The sequence below is a fragment of the Elephantulus edwardii genome, unplaced genomic scaffold (assembly GCF_000299155.1).
Source record: "Elephantulus edwardii isolate Elephantulus edwardi_28Jun2011 unplaced genomic scaffold, EleEdw1.0 scaffold00051, whole genome shotgun sequence".
NCBI lineage: Eukaryota > Metazoa > Chordata > Mammalia > Macroscelidea > Macroscelididae > Elephantulus > Elephantulus edwardii.
In genome coordinates this window covers 517,939-533,864 of record NW_006399801.1, presented here as the reverse complement: position 1 = coordinate 533,864, position 15,926 = coordinate 517,939, and the positions used below count along the sequence as shown (strand labels likewise).

The following is a 15,926-nucleotide window of genomic DNA, read 5'->3' as shown; positions in this document are numbered from 1 at the left end:
GTTTCAATCTCCTTTCTGTCCATCATGACACTGCCTATTGGTCCAATAGCCAGAATCTATGTTTTCTTTATATTGGCTGAAGACTGTATTCCTTGATCTTCTTCAACTAGTGCTTAAAGCCTTCTTCACTTTTCAGCAAGCAGGATTGTGTCATCTGCATAATGCAGGTTACTGATGCCACATTCTTCTTCGTAGAGTCAAGCTTCTCATATAATTTGCTCAGCATACAGATTGGAGAAGTATCGAGAGAGAATACAACCCTGGAACACTCCCTTATCAGTTTTAAACCATGCTGTGTTCCCCTGCTCTATTCACACAACAGCCTCCTGGTCCAGGTATAAGTTTCACATGAGCACACTGAAGTGCTCTGGGATTCCCATTCTTCTCAATGTCAGCCACAACTTGTTATGATCCACACAGTCAAATGCCTTTGCATAATCAATAAAATATAAATACACATTCTTCTGGTGTTCTTTACTTTCAGGCAGGATCCATCTGACATCAGCAATAATATCTCTGGTGCCACGGCTTCTAAATCCTGCTTGAATTTCTGGCAGTTTCCTATCTCTTGTTTTTGAATGATCTTCAACAATATTTTGCTTGCATGTGATATTAATGTTAATGTTCGGTAGTTTCACGTTTAGTTGGATCACCTTTCTTGGGAATGGGAACAAATATGGACCTCTTCCAATCCATTGGCCAGACAGCTGTCCTCCAGATTTCCTGGCATAGACTGGTGAGCACATCCAAGTCTGCAACTACACACTATATATACATATATACACACACATATATATATATATATATATATATATATATATATATATATATATACACACACACCACTTTGTGGTACATTCTGATGACAGCCTACTCAGACATTTGCTTACCCCTGAATTATTATTCAACAACACTTTTTTGGACATCTAATACCTCCAGGCATTGTCTAAGGCAAGGAATTTAAGAAATGCAGCAACACTCAGCCCCACTGTCATTGTGGATGCACTGTGCAGAGTGTGTAACATGGAGCAAACTCCAATGTGATGATGGTGCTCTAGAGATAGGGCACCACTGACTTCCCCACATGTAGAAGAGTAAGTACCTACAACACAGAGAGAAAAGAGGGCTGTGAGGGGAAACCAGTTGTTATAGTTGTTACTACTTTTCATTGCCTCCGACCCCTGGTGGTGGATCTTGACCATGTCAGCGTGTTTGAGCCATTGGGTCAGTTCATCTGTTTTTGTTGAGCAACTTCTTCACCAAACATGATGGCCTTCCCTAACTCTTTTTCTTCCCTTATAATATTTCCACAGTAAACAAAAAAAGGTTTCATCCTTTTCACTTGTGAGGAACATTCTGATTTTTTTTCTCTCTAAAATTGGCTTGTTCATTCTTTTGGCAGGCCATTGTTTTTGTTAGGTGCTGTCAAGTAATTTCTGATTTATAGCAACCATGCAAGATAAGCCTTACCATGTCTTGCGAAGTCCTCACCATTTCCACTCTAGTCCAGTCCGTTGTTTCAGACCCTGTTTCAGTCTGTCTCGTTGAAGGGTTTTCTCATTCACTGACCCTCTACTTTTCCAAGCATAATATCTTTTTCCAAGGACTGATGCCTCCTGATAACATGCCTAAATGATGTTAGACAAAGTTACACTATTCTTGCCTCTAAGGAACACCCAGATTGCACTTTCTCCAGGACAGATTTATTTATTCTTTTGGCTGTTGATGGCCTGTATATTCAGTACTCTTTGCCAACACCAAAATTCAAAGATATAACTAACACCACAGAATTAAAAGCATCAATTATTATTATTTCTTATTCACTATCCAACTGTTTTTATTATTCATTCTACTAAGATTAGTAGCAGACTAGTTGTGAGAAGTCTCGAGTCCCTGTATGCCCAAATGCTTAACCTGCTGTATAAGTCCATGATTTCTAACATCAGCATCTCCTCCTTGGTGCAGTTGACCAACTCTTCTATGACTCTTGGGTTTAACGGTTCATTGAAGGGTCCTCCAGAGACTCAAACCATCAGGGAAACTCACATGACTATAGGTATACAGGTCAGTTTTACAGAAACTGGTGAACAACGGACCAGTTTGGATGTAGCTGGATGCTTAGTCCACAGATTTGGCCTAAGTCAACAAATCATGCTGTTAATCCCTGTGTTGCTGTCTTCACACACCCTCACAGTGTGGAAAATGCTCTCTTATTTTGATCCCACAGCTGTTTATGATTTGCAAGACCAAGTGTCCATAGTTAAAGTAGCTGGAAACAGTTTCCCCAGCAGAGGCTAATGCAGTGAATAGAAAAGCCAATTTGTAAAGTGATTTACTGACACCACACTAATTTTCACAGGAATACAAAACATAATTCAAAACAATTTAAAATGCTATGTTTTGGATAAGACATATTTTCATCTTTAAAACAACATTTTTCTTTAAGTACTTGAAGAAATCCCTGACAGCCAATTTTCCCAATGCAACACATATTTTTCCATTTTTATTATTATTACTAATTTTTATGAACCTTTACAGAGATTTTGGATTTCCGTTCATTCATTGTTGTATTTTTCTCCCTGTCCCCACCCCCACCCACTCCAGCTCACTTTTCACTTTGAAAAGTAAAAGAAAAATTCTTTCATTGATATACAATCCTCCTACCCCCATCGCCCACCGAGTCCATTCCACTATGCAGCCTTCATTCTGGACTCTTGTAATGACCATAATACCCAATCATATATTGCTTCTCATCTCTTTCAATGCAGTATGCATTATTGAACCCATCTTTCTCAGTCTCCCCCCAAACCTGATGTCAGTCCCGCTCTACAACAGTGGCATTATGCAGTATTTGTCCTTTTGTGACTGAGATATTTCTCTCAACATAATGTCCTCCAGGATCACCCATTTTAATAATATTGCATGAGTTCCTTGTTTTTCAATGCAGCGTAGTATTCCATAGTGTGGATATACCACAGCTTCTCTATCCATTTGTTTGTTGATGGGCACTTAGGTTGTTTCCAACTCCTTGCTATTGTGAACAAAGCCACAATAAACATGGGTGTGCATATATCTGCTTGGGTGGCAGTTATGGTTTCTTTAGCAATACATTTTTGATTCCTTGACTGCTACTGTGGTTGATTGTGGATCAATGGAATATTAAATCTTTGACATTTTTAAAATTTTCTTCATTTACCTTCATGTTGCCTATTGGTTTAGCTGTGAGGATTTTTGTTTTCTTAATCTTGAGATTTAATCCATACTGATCACTATAGAGTTTAAAGTAAGTACTTTAAGTTGTACTAAAGGCATTGGGGGGAAATTGTTGTTGGGCACCGTAAATTCAAATAAGATTCACAGTGACCTTATGAGCAACAGACCTGAACTTTGTTCTTTCCTGCACCATCCTTGTGATCTTTGTCTTGTTTAAGCCTGTTGTAATTGTCACACATTTAAAAAAAAAATAGCCTCCAGGAATTGTTGTAATACCAACTGAGGTATTTCAGCAAACAGATGCAGCCCTGGACATGCTTACTAGTCTATGCCAAGAAATTTTGAAGACAGTTGGACAGTTATCAACTAACTGGGAAAATAAAATCACATTTGAACTAATTTTAAAAATGAGATCCAACAGAATGTGAAGAGTATTGAGTAGTATCAGTAATGTCACACACTAAAAACTATCGCTGAAGACTATCCAAAAGCAGCTGGAGCACATCTGACAAGAGATTCATTTCTAAAATGTACAGAAAATGCCAACACCTCAGGAAAAGAATACCAGTCCAGTTACAAAACAAAGGACATATATAGACATTTCATCAGAGAAGACAAATGGCCAACAAACACATGAAGAAATTCTCAGGATCATTGGCTATTAGAAAAATGCTAATCGAAACGGTGAGATATCATTTTACCCCAGAAAAAAATAGTAATGTTCAACAAGACATCAAATAGCAGATATTGGTTAGAATGTTGAAAAGACTCGAACTCTCATACGTTGCTAGTAGAAATGTAAACAGCACTGTCACTGTGCTTTGTAGTTTGGTGTGTCCTTAGAAATTTGAGAGTAGAAACAGATTCAGCAACCCGACTATTAGGTATATACCCCAAAGAAATAAGATCTGCAACACAAATCGACATATTCTCATTCATGTTTGCTACAGACTTATTTACAATAGTTAAGAGTTGGAAACAACCGAAAAACCTATCAGTGGATGAATGGCTTAAGAAACTGGTACATTTGTACAGTGAGTTGTCATCCACCAGTTTAAAAGGGTTTAAATGTGTTAAATACTGCACAGCATAGATGAATCTTGAATAAATTATGCTGAGTGATATAAGTCAGTCACAAAAGGACAATTATGGTATAAGACCACAAATATTAAAAACTAAGGAAAGGTTTATACACAGGTAGAATGAATCTGGGAGGGTTAACAGAGATGAGAAGTTAGAGAAAGGGGAACAAAAATGAGTAGATAATTTGGGTGAAGGGAAAGGCAGTATACAACAAGAGCTTTGTTAGACCTTGTAACTAATAATATGAATCAGGCTTTTTTTTTTCATGAATCGACCTTAATTAAGGTTTATGAAACACAAAGTATCTGAATGATTGAACGTAAATGCAGAATGATTTGTAAATGAGTTTTAAATAAATTTTTTTATTTTAATTATTATTTTAATGAAAATTTACAGAAAGGTTAAACTTTCATTCATTCCTTGTTGCACATTTTTACCTCCTCTCCTTTCCTTCCATCCCCCTTTCCCAGTTCACGGTTTTGGTGTTTTTATTTTAAATACTTGTTCATTTTTTGCACAAAACCAAAACAAAACAAATAAATGAAACAGTTCATTGGCAGGGAACTGCCAGAAATTCAGAGAGGATTCAGAAGAGGCTATGGCAAGGAATGGCATGGCTGATGTCAGATAGATCTTGACTGAAAAAGGATACCGGCACAATATTTGGTGTTTTTTATTGATTATGTAAAAATAACCAACTGTGTGAATCGTTATAAATTATGGATAGCTTTGAGAATAGTGGGAATTCCAGAACTCTTAATTATGCACATATGAAACCTGTATATATACCAAACAGCAGTTATTCAAATAGAATGAGAGAATACTGCGTGATTTAAAATCAGGAAAGGTGTGTGTCAAGATTGTATCTTTCCTCGTATGTATTCTCAGACATTCCATAATATATGCAATAGTATTCACAAGCTTCACAATTCAAATGTGTCAATTCTTCTTCAGTCTTCCTTTTCAGTTGTCCGTAAGTACTGGAAGAGAAGCACAGATGGTGGCATTTCAGAGGCTTTGGGAAGAGAACTGGTCAGTAGTGGTCAGTGCTGCTGCTGCTGTGACGTAGGTGGAGAGTTTAGTGTATAGAGGCCACTGGTGACCTTTACCAGTGGTGTAGAAACAGAACCTCCCTGCCCACTCAGGCTATGGAGGAAAAAGGAAGAGAAAAATTTAGAGGGCAAGGAAACCCAAAAATGCTTGAGGGAGAAAAAGCAGTTGCTGGAAGCAACATGTGCCCTGTCTGATTTTAAGGTGTTGAAAACATTTTGGCCTATTCAAGTTACATGGTTCCATATCCTCAGGTCCTTGGTGACTGGAATAACAATTGATGAGGACATTGGTGGACATACTGTTCTTCTATACTGGTTCTTAACTGCGAGCCAGGACCACACCTGGGTCCTCCCCATTGTCCATTCTCCCTGCACAAGTTTAACACAGAGTGAGCTTGTGCTTTCTCAGTGAGAGGGCCATCTGAAACCACTGATGCTGGCAAATAGATTAGGATTGCTAAAAGCCAATGACTGTAAGAACATAACCCTATTTTTTTTCAAGGAAATAGCATTTTGTTACTTGTTACTGTGTTTTCAATTGTTTCATGTTCATGGGATAGTCAGACAATGAATAGGGAATTTTGAAGAATTGATACCAATGAACTGTATTATCAGAGAAGAGTATTGACTATAATGCTATGGAGTGTCAAAAGAACAAAGAAATCTGTCTTTGAGGAAGAGCAACCACAATGCTTCTAAGACACAAGGATGGTCAGTCTCTGATATATTTTGGGATGCTGTCAGGACAGATCCATTCCTTGGGGTGAGACGAGTTATTCTTGGAAAAGTAGAGGGTCAGTGAAAGGGAGGAAGGCCAAACTTTTAATCAGATAGATTGACACATCACTGTGTCAACTGCAACAATGGACTGGGGCATGGTGGAGACTGTGAAGATAGCACAAGGTAGGGCAATGTTTTGATTGGTTCTTCCTGGGATCATTGAGTCAGAGTCCATTTGACAGCACAGAGAACTGTTCTACAGAAAGCTGCTTAGTGTAAAGAATGTTGTTGGTTTTCTGGGGCAGCTATGACAAATTATGATAAATCGGGAGTTTGTAAGAACCAAAGAAGAAGAATTGATGACTTTGAGTTGTTATTCTAGAGAAGAGTATTGAATGTACTGTGGACCACCAAGAGAACAAATAGGTCTGTCCTGGAGAGGGTGAAATCAAGCTGCTCCTTGGAGGCAAGGATTTTGGAACTCCGTCTCTTTGGGCATGTTGCCCACATACTTTGGGCATGTTGCCAGGAGGAAGAAAGACATCATGCTCAGAATGGTGGAGATGAAGACCCTGAAAGAGATGGACTTGTTCAATGACTGGAGTAATGAGGGTCAGTGTGTCATGAGATTGGCTCAGGGTAGGGTAGGGTTCAGAATTACTATACATAGGATTGCTATGAGTCACCAGCAACTTGACAGCACATAATAACATGAACCGAAACTTAACTTATAGTACTAGTGGATTGAGTGACAAATTACTGTTACCTGGGAGTATATAAGAACCAAAACTTAGTCACTTACAGTTCTATAGGCTTGAGTCTGTGATCGGGGTATCAGTTTAGATTCCTCCTGTGGCTCTGAGGCAGAACCTCTCCAGGCCTCTCTCCTTGCTCTGGTGGCTCTTGACAATCTTTGCTGTAGCTTGACTCACAGCTCTACCTCCAGTCTATTCCTTTTATCCCATTTGTCTTTTTTGTGTGTCTCTCTATGTCCTGTTTCTTTTAAATAAAGGGTATCACTTGGATTGGATTAGAACTATCATATTCCAGCAAGACCTCTTGTTAATTAGCTGAGAACAATGTCAAAGTCTCTATAATCAAGTTCACATTTATAGGTAGAGGATTTAGAACTCCAACATATCTTTTTGAGGGAAACAATACAACCTATAAGAGAGAGAAAATGGGGAATAGGAGTCAAGACTCTCGGGGTCTCTAATCATTTCAGCTCTCAGCATTCCTGTGTCATTATTTTTAAGATAGGGATAATAACTCTTGTGTGCTTTGAAGTCATTTAAATGAATGCTTCGAACCTCTGAAACATTTCCCCAAATGGAGACTGCATGCACTCTTTTAATATCCCTTTAGAGAGCTGAGCTACTTTCAGGGCAGTTCTGGGGTACATGCGTGAAGTTGGGCCAATGACACAGCTCTTGTTGGAAATTCCCATGATAAAGGAAGTGGTAGGTTCCACTGCTGGCATGGAGGTGTGCAGTGTATGTCCCGAGAAAACCTGCATCCTGAGTGATTGAATTTTCAGTCATTTGAGAGCAGCTTATGTGCAATTTATTGGACAAGTGGTGATATTTTTCTTTATTCACAGTGTGACAACTCACAATAGGGGAGCAAGGGCCCTGGTGAGAAATCAACCTGAAAAATGGCCGTTCCAGAATCGTCACCCAGAAAATGAGCCTGGCTCTTTCTTGTTGCTCAGAAACACAACTTTAAGCACAACGCAGGGCTTTACTGTTCCCCGGATAGCTGTCCCTTGCCTGGCTTTGCAGCTGCCTTGTTTATTCAGAGTGATTTCTGTCTAAGTTAGTACTCTAAGAAGGACTTAGCTGGTGACCAGCTTTGCCAAACTGTGACTCTGAATTTCATTTTCTTGAATACTGTGTTCTGCAGAAATATCTGAGAGGAGCATTATTGTAGTGGGTGTCTTGACAATTAGAGGCAACACACAGTGTAAAACACTGTGATCTGTGGTTTGGTCTAAATGTCTTTGGTTTTGAATGCCTAACCTTTGAAAAGGGCATCTCACCAGGAAAGACCAGTCCCTAGAAGAAGACATCATGTTTGGTAAATAGAGGGCCAGCCAAAACAAAGAAAAGCCTCAATGAGATGGATTGACACAATAGTCTCTAAATAGTCTCAAACACACTAGTGATCGTTAAGGTGGCATAGAACTAGACAGCATTTCATTGTTATGTGTAAGGTCACCATGTGTCAGAGCTACTCCACAACATCTAACAACCAGAAACCTTTATGGAGGAGCAGCAAGGGGCAGATATGAGGATGGGGGTGGTATAAAGGACTCTGCTCATAATATAATAATGGAGGCTCGACATGGAATTTCATGCTGAGCAAAGAAGAGAGGAAATGCCTGCAAAGAAATGTCCCTGGTCCCTGGGACTATTCTGTGAGAAACAATAGCCTGTATCAACTACAACTGTGCTGAGTTTACGAGTTGTTGTTGTTGGTTGCTGTCTAGTCAAGCATGACTCATAGTGACCCTATGAACAAAAGGCCTGAAGCCTTTCTATAATTATGGACTATTTTCAAAGTTCATAGAGTTTCCAGAGGCATGCTGTTTAGAGAGTGGATGCCACTCCTGCTTTCAAAGAGTTTACAGGAGTGCTATGTAAATAAAGAATATCACCCTGAGCAGTGGCAGGTGGCAAGGATGCAGGCTATAGTGTGCACTGGTGCGCTTATGCACATCTTCCTGGGGATGTGGGTCATGGCTGCTGGCCAGAACCAGACAGTGTTTGTCAGCTTTCCTGATTGAGTGTGGAGAGGGAGGGTGTTTATATTTGGGAACTTGTAGCTACTATTTTCTGTGATTTTTTTTTTTATTGTTGCACTATGTAGCTAACATTTCTTCACTCTTCATATGCACTGGGCACTCTCATAGCTTAATAGTAAGGAGTTGAGCAACCAACCCAAAGGAATATGATTCAAATCCACCAGCTACTTCATGGGAGAAAGATGGCCATTCTCCACCTTTGTGATTTACTGCCTCTGAAAACCAGCTGGAGGGTCATCTATGAGTCGTACATAACAACAACAACACCGTCTTTATCTGTGTTTTATTCCTGCTGTTACTTATTTAGATAACATTTGCCATTTCTATGTTCTTCACATGCTTATGTTGTTCCACCATCACCATTGACCATTCCTGAATTTTCCCATCACCTTTACTGGAAGCTCAATGTCTCTTAACTCATTGACTAGAAATAGTATTTTTCACTTTTCATTGATTTTGGAGATTTCCCCTCTCAGGATAAATGACATTGCTTGCTTAACAGCCTTATTATTATTATTATTATTATTATTATTATTATTATTATTTAATGCAAGAAATTTCCTCATTTGCCTCATGAAGGAAATCCTTTTTCCTTCTCTACTCCATTTCTCTTTCATCTCCTCCCTCCCTGCGATGAAACTTAAGTCAGTTGCCATAAGATGATTCTGACCCCATGTGAGAGTAGAACCAAGATCCTTAAGTTTTCAGTGGTGCAAATTCAAAAGCAGATCACCAGGCTTCTCTTTTAAGATACCTCTCTTGGTCTCAATTTGCAACCCTTTTGGTTAGCAGCCAATCCTATTAACCATGTCTTTTAGTTGTGGTCCTGGCAACGAATATTGAATACACGCAGCAGGAACTGCCAAAAGAACAAACACATTAGTTTTGAAAGAGGCAATGTTGGTGAGACTTCCTCTCACACACTTTGGGCATTCTATCAGGAGACCTGTCCTTAGAGAAAGTAGTTATAGAATGAGGGGAGGACCTTCAGTGAGATTGGCACAGCAACTGCAATGAACTCAAACACACTGGCAGACGGTGCAAAATTGGAGACAGAGTACTTGGGGTTGCTATGCGGTGCAACCAACTCAGCAGTATGTACCAACAACATCAACAATAAGACTATTCAGGAAGTCTTTCTTTCACACAAGAATGTTCATCTTCATGACTAAAAAATCCAAAATCTTTGTAAATGTTCATTGAAATTAATAAAAAAGAAAGAAAGAAAGAAAAAGAATGCTCATCTTCCTCTGGACACATTTAAACTCCTGATGAGGATGCAGGGCTGGGGGGTGTGACTTGTATCAGGTCTGTGTCAACTTTGACTCCACATCTACCTGTTAAGAGAGGGCCTTAGTATGCACTAGGATGACAGTTAATTCCTTAACAATTTGTACTTTGAGCACCATGCCAGTGCTGGGTAAAGTGAAGGTGACACAACCCTGCTTGCTGACGCTGAAGATCTGAAGGGTTTGCTGCTGAAGGTCAAGAACTGTAGTCTTCAATAAAGATTGAAGCTCAACATCAAGAAGACAAAGGTTCTCACCACTGGGTCAATTGGTAGCACCATGATAGATGGAGAAGAGATTGAGGTTGTTAACAATTACATCTTGCCCAGCTCCACAATCAACATTCTTAACACCAGCAGTCAGGAAACCAAAAGACGAATTGCATTGGGAAAATCTGCTATTGGGGATCTCTCCAGAGTGCTGAAAAGCAATGATGTCAGTCTAGAGACTAAGGTACACCTAATCCAGGCCATGGTCTTCACAATTACTTGTTATGCTTCAGAGAGCTGGATAATGACTAAGTATGACAGAAGAAGAATCAATGCCTTTGAGTTGTGGTGCTGGAGAGGAGTCTTGAACATATCATGGACTGCCAAGAAAACAAATCTTATCTGTCTTGGAAAGGGTAAAATCAAGTCTCTCCTTGGAAGCTAGGATTTTCAAGCTCTGTCTCACATACTTTGGGCATATGGCCAGGAGAGACCAGTCCTTGGAAAAGGACATGATGCTTGGAAAAGTGGAGGGAGAGCACAGGAGAGGAAGACCCTGGATGAGATAGATTGATATAGAAACTGCAACAATGGTGGATGTGTTGGAATTAGTGAGACTGACTAGGACAGAGCAGAATTCAGATCTGCTGTACATAGGGTCGCTATGGGTCGCAGGTGACTTGACGGCACATAACAACAAGAAGAAATAAACAACTCAACTTGTCATAAAAAGACTCAGACTCATAGTGACCCCAATTGTGACAGAAAACATCTGTCATCCACACGTGTTCTGTGGCTGATTTTGTAGTAGATCTCCAAATCTTTTTTCCAGGTTACTCAGGGTGAATTTAAACCTCACGCTTTTCAGTTACCAGCCAGGGGCTTTAACTAATTTCACTATGTAGAGAGACCTTCCTACTGAATGTAGAAAGTTGCTTTTGCTAATCTTGAACCTTGAGCTGACTGTGAAGAACAGGTGTCACTGAAACAAGCCCCGTAAGGGACACAGCAGCAGAGAGGCCCTACAGAAGACAGGCTGGTGTGACGAGTGGACAGATATCTGGGACAATTTCTGGCGCCTGGCAGCAGAGAGGAGGAGACATGGGACTCTGCTTCCCCAGCACAGCCCCAGAGGTCAACACTTACAGACCCTCTAACCACAGTGTACTAGAAGAACATTGTAATGGCAAAAAAGAAAGGCACTCAGATTCTTCCATAGGGAAGAATTACTCAAAACCTTGTAATTCCTTGTAATTATCCAGTGTTTCCTAATTTTTCCTTTGGTTCGTAAACAAGGAGGAAGAGATCCCAAAATGGGCCTCATCTGAGCACCTGCTTGTTGTGATCACCTTACAAGCTTCCACTTATACTCATGACAGAGACACTGAGTGATCTAAGTGGTTAACATGCTTGGCTTCTGAACAGAAAGTTAGAGGTTTTAGACTATGTAGAGCTTCCTGGGGGTGGGGTGGGGAAAGCCTGGTAATATATTATTGAAAGATCAGTCACTGAAAAGCTTATGGAGCACATTTCTCCTCTAGTACATATAGGGTTCTTAGGGGTCATTATAAGGCGAAGACTGCTTGAAGGCAACTGTCTTATCTTCCAGCAGCCTCTACTGGTGGAATGCTGTTGTTATTATTGTTAGGTACCATTGAATCAAGTACGACTCACAGCGACCCTCTGAACAACAGATCTGAACCTTATCCTATCCTGTGCCATCCTCACCATCTCTGACACACTTGAGCCCTTTGCTGCAGTCATTTTGTCAATCCATTTCATCAAGGGTCTTCCTTTCTTTCAAATATGACGTCCCTCTCCAAAGAATCACCTCTCCTAGAAACATACCCAACGTATGTGAGATGAAGCTTTGTCATCCTTGCCTCCAAGGAGCATTCTGGCTGCACTTTCTCCCAGAACTATCTGTTTGCTCTTTTGGCAGTCCATGGGGCATTCATCACTGTGTCCAGTTTGCACATGAGGCCCTGAGTTTGGAGGAGTAAGGGAGTAAGGCCTCCCTTTTTGGTGTTAGTGACTTCCAAATTTCATTGCTCATTTAAAATTCCTGAATTGGCTGTTTAAAACATAGACTCTTGGGCCTGCACCTGCCCCACCAAACCCAACCACTGCCATTGAATTAATTCTATCTCCTAAGAACCCTATAGAAGAGAATAGAACAGCCCTCTCATTTCCAAGGCTGTGAATCCAGAGTCAGACTGCCAAGCCATTCTTCTGGCTGTCCATAGGATGTTCAGTGCTCTTTTCCAACACCATAGCTCAAAGGTGTCAATTCGTTTTCTGTCATCCTTATTCATTGTCCAGCTCTCAGATGAATAACAAATAATCAGAAAGACCATGGCCAGAATCACATGAATGCCTAGTTATTTAACTAAATTTCTGCTCCCTGTGGGCAGATGTATCTGTGCTCAGTATGTATGTGGAGCACAGTTATTTCTCCTTTAAAAATGCACTCTCTTTAGATTTCAGTTTAGTAAAAACAACATAGAAGTCTGTGAGCCTGGTGGATATAAAGTTATGCTACCAAGTCAAAGGTGGGTGATTTTAATATGCACCACTCAGGCCTGGTTTTAATTGTTTTTGGTCAAATATTCTTCTAAGTGATAGAGCACTGGTCTGTCCACGTCCTGTACAGAGGTAACTCTTGGATGTTGGGATGCTAAACACTGGGACACTGATTTATCAAATTCTGTAATGACTACTGTGGTGGACAGTGTTTGGTGGAGCTCCCTGATTAAAAGAAGCTTGGAAGTGGGAGGAGCATCCATTTCCGCAATAGCTTGCCTCCGGAAGCTATGAACTTGGAGAAACGATGTAAGTTTTACAAGTGTTCACCTCTTTAGTTCATGGAGTTACAATGAGTTGTCTATGACTCAATGGCACTTAACAACAACAACTACAATTGGTGTAACAGGAATCATATCAATTACATCTGTGGAAGGAATCGTTGGAGAAGTTCATTATCAGCAGTGAAAACTAGACCAGGTGCTGATTGTGGAACAGACCATCAACTACTCATATGCAAGTTCAAATTAAAGCTAAGGAAGTTTAAATCATATCCACATGAATCAAAATTTGACCTTGAGTCTGTCGCCCATGAATTTAAAAACCAACTCAGGAATAGGTTTGAGGCCTTGAACACTAATGAACAAAGACCAGATGAGCTGTGGGAAGATATCAAGAATATTGTTCATGAGGAATGCAAAAAGTCACTACTAAGAAGGAACAAGAAGAGATCAAAATGGACGTCAGAAGAGACTCTGAATATTGTACTAGAGCACCAAGAAGCCAAAGCAAAGGGAAGAAGTCAAGAAGTTAAAGAGCTGAATAGATGATTTCAGAGGGCAACTTGGGAAGAAAAGGCAAAATATTATAATGAAATGTGAAAGGAGATGGAGTCGGAAAATCAAAAGGGCTAAATTCACTCAGCATTTCTTAAGCTGAATGAACAAAGAACAAATTCAAGCCACAAATTGCAATGCTTAAAGATTATACAGGAAGAATATTGAATGATTCAGGAAACATTAAAAGAAGATGGGAGGAGTGTACAAAGTCATTGTATCGAAAAGAATTGGCTAACACAGAAGAATTTCAAGAAACAACATATGAGCAAGAGGCTATAGTGATGAAGGAGAATGTGCAGACTGCTCTGAAGGACTTGCCAAAAAATAAAGCCCAAAGAATTGATGGAATACCAATTGACGTATTTCAGCAAACAGATGCTGCCCTGCATGTGCTCACCAAGTTGTGCCAAGAAATCTGGAGGACACCTACTTGGCCAATGATTGGAAGAGATCCATATTTATTCCCATTACAAAAAAAAAAGGTACCTGTCAATGTGTGGAAATTATCGAACAGTATCACTAATATCACATACTAGCAAAATCATTCTGAAGATTATTAGAAATGACTGGAACAGTACACTGACAGAGAACTACCAGAAAGAAAAGCTGGATTTAGAAGAGGTCTTGGCACTAGAGACATTATTGCCAGTGTCAGATGGATCCTGGAGGAAAATCAGATAGTACCAGAAGAATGTCTTTCTGTGTTTCATTGACTATGTGTGGATCACAACAAATTGTGGCTAGCTTTGAGGAAAATGGAAATCCCAGAACATTTAATTGTGCTTATGAGAAACTTGTGCTTGGACCAAGGCACAGTACTCAGAACAGAGCAAGGAAATGCTGCATGGTTGACAATCAGGAAAAAAGAGTACCAGGGATGCATCCTGTCTCCATACCTTTGCAATCTATATGCAGAACAGATCATTCAGGAAGCAGGGCTTTATGAGGAGGAGTGTGGCATCGGGATTGGAGGAAAACTCATCAACAACTTGCGATATGCAAACGACACAACTTTGTTTGCTGAAACGGAAGAAGACCTGAAGCACTTGCTGCAGAAGGTCAAAGACTGTACTCTTCAAAATGGAGTGAAGCTCAACATTAAGAAGACAAAGATTCTCACCACTGGGCCGATTGACAGTACCATGATAGATGGAGAAGAGATTGAGATTGTTAGCAACTACAACTTCCTTGGCTTCCACAGTTGCATTGGGAAAATCTACTATCATGGACCTCTCCAGAGTGCCGGAAACCAGCAATGCCAGTCTAAAGAAAAAGATGGGCCCAATTCAGGCCATGGTCTTCTCAATTACTTGTTATGTTTCCGAGAGTTGGACAGTGATTCAGGATAACAGAAGATGAATCGATGCTTTTGAGTTGTGGTGCTGGAGAAGAGTCTTGAACACACCATGGACTGCCTGGAAAACAAATCAGTCTGTCTTGGAGAGGGTGAAATCAATTCTCTCCCTGAAGGCTTGGATTTTGAAGCTCTGTCTCACATACTTTGGGCATGTGGCCAGGGGAAACTGGTCTCTGGCGAAGAACATCATGCTCAGAAGGGTAGAGGGAAAACACAGGAGAGGAAGGCCCTGGATGAGATGGATTGATACAGTATTTGGGGCAATGAGGGTTGGTGTGTCAAAATTAGTGAGACTGGATCAGGATAGAAAAGGATTCAGAGCTACTGTTCATAGGGTCACTATATGTCACAGGCAACTCAATGGCTCATAACAATCAAAATATACTATATGGTTTGTTTTTTATGTCTCATGTTTAGAGTCAACTAGACCTCAGGGAGGGCATTAGTATGTAAAAGTCAATTGTTACTATATTTTGGAGGAACATTCTTCTAAGTGGTACAGCACTCTTCTGTCAATATGCTGTACTGAGGTAACCTGGGGTTGCTGTGATGCTGAACCTTATGCCATTCGGGTGTCAAATGTCATAACGGTGACCCATGGTGAACAGTGTTTGGAGCTCCCAGTTTAAGACAGGTTTGGAAGCACTTCATAAACAGCATCCCTCTGGAAACTCTGTGAACTTTTATAAATGGTGATGGTTATGGAAGGGCTTAAGGCTTTTTGTTCATAGAGTAGCTATGAGTTGTGGTCAGCTCGATATCAGTCAACAACAACAACATTAATTAGTGTAAATTTTTTACCAACTGGAAAACTGGTGCTTAGTTTTCTTTTTTTTTT

The 15,926-nt window shown here is 40.2% G+C and overlaps 1 protein-coding gene across 2 annotated transcripts in view; it reads left to right on the top strand.

The window, feature by feature from the left end:
• BACE2 (beta-site APP-cleaving enzyme 2) overlaps positions 1-15,926 on the top strand; it is a 166,526-nt gene that overhangs the window by 66,009 nt on the left and 84,591 nt on the right. The window lies entirely within an intron of this gene.